This window comes from Melampsora larici-populina (assembly GCF_000204055.1).
Source record: "Melampsora larici-populina 98AG31 unplaced genomic scaffold MELLAscaffold_8, whole genome shotgun sequence".
Taxonomy (NCBI): Eukaryota; Fungi; Basidiomycota; class Pucciniomycetes; order Pucciniales; family Melampsoraceae; genus Melampsora; species Melampsora laricis-populina.
In genome coordinates this window covers 1,936,184-1,942,271 of record NW_006768772.1, presented here as the reverse complement: position 1 = coordinate 1,942,271, position 6,088 = coordinate 1,936,184, and positions in this window count along the sequence as shown.

Sequence of the window (6,088 nt, the reverse complement as noted above, 5' to 3'; positions counted from 1 at the left end):
TCCTGCTCAGTGGTAGGTGAAAGATTCCTGTCTCGAGCTTTACCAGAATGGCGTAAACGCATGCTGCCAAAAAGTAACACAACATTCAAAGGATGTGGTGAGACTCTCGAAGCTATTGGTGTCGTCGAGATTCCTATGATTTTTCCGCACACAGCAGGATCAGTCAGAATCCAGCCAGAGTTCGTAGTGATGAGAAATGCCACACCACGGTATTTTATCCTGGGGGACGACTTCTTATCCCTCTACGGTATTGATATCATCCACACTTGTGAGAAATATTTCACAATAGGGAATGATAACAAACGGAAAAAATTCGCTTTTTTGCAAGCAAAGCGGGTAATGCCCATACAATCCAATATAAACAGTACGAAACCCAAGTTAACGGCCGAGACAAGTAAACAAATCGTGACTGGGACTAACCTTGACAACCAAAAATCAAGCCAAATCCACGAACTAGTTAACGAATATCGAGATAGTTTTGGTCTAGGAGGGACCGCAATAGGTACTATTAAGAAATATGAAGTCGAGATACAATTAACAGTAGAGAAGCCATACCCTCCTATCTTACGTAAAGCAGCGTACCCAGCCAGCCCTAGGAATAGAGCAGAGCTGGAGATCCATATTACCGAATTACTCAAATTGGGAATACTTAGAAAGGTACGACAAAATGAAGACGTGGAAATTACAACACCATGTGTCGTAGCATGGCACGGCGGAAAATCCAGAGTGTGCGGCGATTTTAGGGCACTAAACGCATATACAGTACCAGACAGGTACCCTATGCCGCGCATTGAGCAAGTCATTACCAACCTGGGAAAGTCAATATATATCACCACAATGGATATGATGAAAGGCTTTCATCAGAATGTAGTAGCAGAAAGTAGCAGGAAATTCTTGCGTATAATATGCCACCTAGGGATATTTGAGTACCAGAGGATGCTATTTGGGATTAAGAACGCACCAGCATTCTTTCAGAAGATGATGGATACTGAGTTTTATGAAGAACTACGAGAGGGACATGTGATAGTTTATATAGACGATATTATTGTCTTTCATGAAACATGGGAGGAACATGTTAATACCTTGAACTCCATTTTGAAGAAACTCAGAGCTTTAGGAGCTACTGTGTCTCTAGACAAATGCAAATTTGGATTTCACGAAGTAAAAGCCCTAGGACACATAGTGTCAGGACTGACCTTGGCAATAGATCAAAATAAAGTCGCAGCAGTAATACACCGCCCGTTGCCAAAGACGGTTAAAGATATACAAAGTTTTTTGGGGTTTTCTAGTTATTATAGGATGTACTTAGAGAATTATGCTAAGGTTACTTTCCCTCTATATTACTTGTTGAAAAAGGGAGTGGAATTTTCAATTACGGCTGAGAGGGCGAAAGCCTGGGATACTGTCAAAAAACTTCTCACTTCAGCACCATGTTTGCTGCAACCTGATTTCGAGAAACCATTTATTCTATACGTAGACGCGAGTTTTTTGGGCCTCGGAGCAGCTTTACATCAAAAACAGGTATTTAATGACAAATTGGTTAACGGACCAGTCTGCTTTATTTCTAGGCAATTGAAAGATAGCGAAAAGCGTTACGGAGCACCCCAGTTGGAGTGCCTAGCTTTAGTATGGGCTTTGAACAAGCTACACTATTACTTGGACGGGATCTACTTTGAAGTAGTTACGGACTGTCAAGCTATTAAGTCCCTTCTCAACACTAAAACGCCGACGAGACACATGTTGAGGTGGCAGATGGCTATCCAGGAATATAAAGCATATATGACCATAACGCATTGGCCGGGGATCTTACATAGCAATGCGGACGCTCTTAGTAGGATGGCTATGCCAAACAATGCCGACAATCCCGCATGGGAAGGTGAGGATGAAGATCGTGACGTTCCAATCATGGGCATCAGCCTTTGCGATTTATCTGATGAATTTTTTACTAAAATCGAAGATAGCTATGCCTATAACTCGAATACTTTAACTCTGATTAAGATATTTAAATTGGAACACAAGGATGCTGCGCTGGAAAGCACGTTAGAAAACGAGTGGAAGGAACCGTTCGCTGAAGGAAAGTTCTCCCTTATCTCGGGGCTTTTGTACCATAAAGAGAAACACACGAATGCGCTAGTAGTATGTGATAAATCAGATATCAAAAAACTAATAGCAGTCTGCCATGATGACTTTATGTCAGGACATCTCAGCGAAGACAGGGTGGTTGAACGAATGACAACTACGGCATGGTGGCCGTTGTGGAGAAAAGACATTCAGACATATGTAGAATCCTGTGAGAGGTGCCAGAAGGCAAATAAGCAGACCGGGAAGAGATTTGGACTCCTCCAGAGGATCGAAGAACCAAAGTTCCCTTGGGAAGTCATTAACATGGACTTCGTGACAGTGTTACCACCAGCGGGAAGCAATAATGTTAATAGTGTACTAGTGGTGGTTGACAGGTTTTCAAGAAGGACTAGATTCATTCCTTGTCATAAAGAAATAGATGCCGCTGGGACGGCGATGCTATTCTGGCAACACATCATCACGGATTGTGGCCTTCCAAGAGTAATTATCAGTGACCGCGACCCCAAATTCACTTCTGAATTCTGGCGCGGTCTGACAAAGCTCATGGGAACTAGTCTAGCGATGTCGACCTCCTATCATCCCCAGACAGACGGACTAGCGGAGAGGATGATACAGAGTCTCGAAGATATGTTGAGACGATACTGTGCATTCGGATTAAACTTCAAAGATAAGGAGGGTTATACCCATGACTGGAAATCACTTCTGCCAGCATTGGAACTTGCGTATAACACAAGCGTCCATAGCACGACAGGAAAGACCCCATTCAAAATCGAGCGTGGATATAACCCACGGACTCCAAAGGAAATGGTTCTAGATAAAACAATCCAATTCCACCCGACCGCGTTAAGTTTCCACAAAATGTTGGCCAAGTCAAGACAGCACGCACGAAACTGTATCGAGGAGTCGGTGAAATATAATAAGGACCGTTGGGATAAATCACATCGAGAACCAGCCTTCATGATAGGAGATAAAGTTCTGATATCAACATTAAATTTTAACAATATTCAAGGTCCTAGGAAGTTATCCACTAATACGAGTGTGAATTAGGTTTTGGCGAAATTGTTCTGCCATTTAATAATATTTATATTTATTTTTATTATTATCTTTTCCACATCAGTTTCCTTAGGACAAGTTCCTCCTATGTAGTTTACAAAGTTTGTATTCTTTATTTTAGAACTACGTTTGGGGGTGTGGGGGTGGCCCCAATAGAGCTACTCGGGTATTATAACGGGGTTATTGGCCTCGTCACCGAGTATCTCTCTTGGGGCGATCACAATATCCCATCGGGGGCTTCTCATCCCCATTTCTCACAGAGCCATGCAGCCGGATCTTTGGCCAGATTTCATTTGGCTGTAAACTTAGATTTTCTGGCCAAAGATCTGGCCACAAGATTTGAATATCATTTTCCCCATTATCTTCCTGTATTTACATACCATGCGATCTTCAAACCTTGTTTGGTTATTTAGGGGATACAAGGTCTCACTTTGAAATACAATTCTGTTAATCTATGCATAGATTGATTGAATCTTATGGATTCATTTCATCTTGTTCAATTAGAGTTCACCAGTGAACCTTGTTCCTGTTGTTGGATGAACGTTCAACTAACTATGCATTAGAATACTGTCATCCGTGACTCATTGGACTTTTAGTTGATCCTCATTCTTTTTGTACTCATTTCTAAGTTCTCTCAATATTTTCTTCGTTTTCTCTAATTCTCTATCCGAAAACCTTCTAAGGTATATTTTATAAGCATCGGAGCTCCACCTTCCAATTTCTTTTATTTTGTCTCTTCCGGCTCCTAAGTTCCACCTTAGCAAGGCTCCACCTATTCGAAATGAGTGACCATGTAGCAATTGTTTTCTTTTCGATCGTTTCTTATTCCAAACTTCTCTTAAGATTTCTATACCATGGTTTTTCCCTATTCTTCTCTTTACCCCATTCAATCTCAAAGTGAATATCTCATCCGTTGGTTTTCGTTGTCTGAAATTAAACCAGTTCTCCAGGATCGATATCGGGTCTAGTTTCGACTTTTGCTTGTGGACGTTAATGTATTGGATTTCACCCGGGGCAGCCGTTTTTGCATTATGGATTGCTATCCTTACTGTCATCTTATCCTTGGACCATTCCACATCTTGCCATTTTGGCAGTGTTTTCTTTGGGTCATCTGAAATTAGTTCCCCTAATCAAGCTACTCCCCAAAACGCTACCATCGCCACTGCTAATATCGCCAGGCCTTCTTCTCCCCTTTTCGGTAATTCCTCAATGAGGACAATCAAGTCTGATATTAGTACTGGTGGTCGTTTTTCATCTAACTCTTTGAGGTTTGCTTCAATCTTCTTCGTAGCTTTCAATAGAGATTTTATTGCATTGTCGGCTTTGGATGGGTAGTCTACTCCATGGAATGTATGCCATGCTTTGATTCCTGCTATGTAAGTTTTGAGTGTATTCGCTTTAACCGATTCATCTTCTTTTGCTCTATCTACATCTTTCTTTGATGCCCAAACCACAAATTGTTTAACCGTTTCTTCACTAATTGGTAGTAGCTTTTCTTTAGGTATGTTCTGTTAGGACTTGTCTCTCGGGGGTTGTCTCTCGTGGAGGAATGAAGGATCGAGACCAATCAATCTTGGTTTGTTATTAAGATTGTCGGATGAGGAGAAAGCTATACAAGTTACGTAATACAAGCTATAGATGAGTCTCTCTCGTGACATGTCACTTCTCTGTCACACCTGTTACATTAATGGAGTTGTAACATTATCCCCCTTTTAACGCCCAGACTCCCTCTTGCGAATCCTGCGTCCTTTCCCCGGGTAGCATTAAAAAACCCTGTGGGAAAAAGCTATACCCTCTTCACTTTCTCCGTTGCCTTCTTGATCTTGATACTAAATTTGGGAATCTACTAATGAAATCATCTAATAAATCCTTGCAGTTTGATAAATTCTCCAATGGTTCCCAAGAATTATGATTTGAAGTATACCCTTTCCAATTCACTAAATATTCCAACTTCTTACCCTTCTTCCTACAATCTAATATTTCGGCCACCTCGTATTCTTCTTCATCATTTATTACAATAGGTGGAGGTTCTGGTTCCGTTCGTTGCTCAATTGTGTCGATGTCGTGTTTTCTAAGCAGCGAAACGTGAAAAACAGGGTGAATTTTCTTCATTGATAATGGAAGATCAAGTTTGTAAGTAGAATTTGAAATCCTTTCTAATATAGTGAAAGGACCTAGCCAGCGATATTCCAGTTTAGGACTTGGTCTCGTTGTAGAGATATTTTTCCCATTCAACCAGACCCGATCACCCGCCTTCCATTCTGGTGTTTGTCATACATTCTTATCAAATTGTTTTTTCATCGTCTCCTGAGAAATATCAAGATAATGTGTCAGTTCTTTTTGTACATCCTCAATTAATTTCAATCTATCCTCAACGACCGGAATGCATTGTTCAGCACTTGGGATTTTGTTGAAGTTCGGATTAAATCCATAGTTTGCCTTAAAAGGAGAAATACCAGTTGACTCATGATCACGACTATTATAAGCGAATCCTGCTGTCGGAAGTAGAGCTTCCCAATTGTCTTGTTGATACTTGACAAAATGCCTTAAATATTGTTCAATTGATTTGTTCACTATTTCACTTTGACCATCCGTCCTCGGGTGATAAGCCGTTGATGGATGCAAATGAATTCCCAAACGTTTGTCGAGCTCTTGAGTGATCTGAGAAATGAAAATGGTACCTCTATCCGAAACAATAGTTTTAGGAGTGCCATGCAACTTCCACACGTTTTGAATCATTACGTCAGCTAAATCATTTGCGGTCATTGTTTCTTTACATGGAATAAAATGGGCCATTTTTGTTAGACGATCTACCACTGTTAAAATACTGTCAAATCCTTTGGACGGTGGTAATTTCGTTATCAAGTCGTAAGTTATATCCGTCCATGGTCCGGCCGGTATGGGAAGGGGTTCCAATGTCCCAAACGGCTTTGTAGTACTGGATTTGACCCTT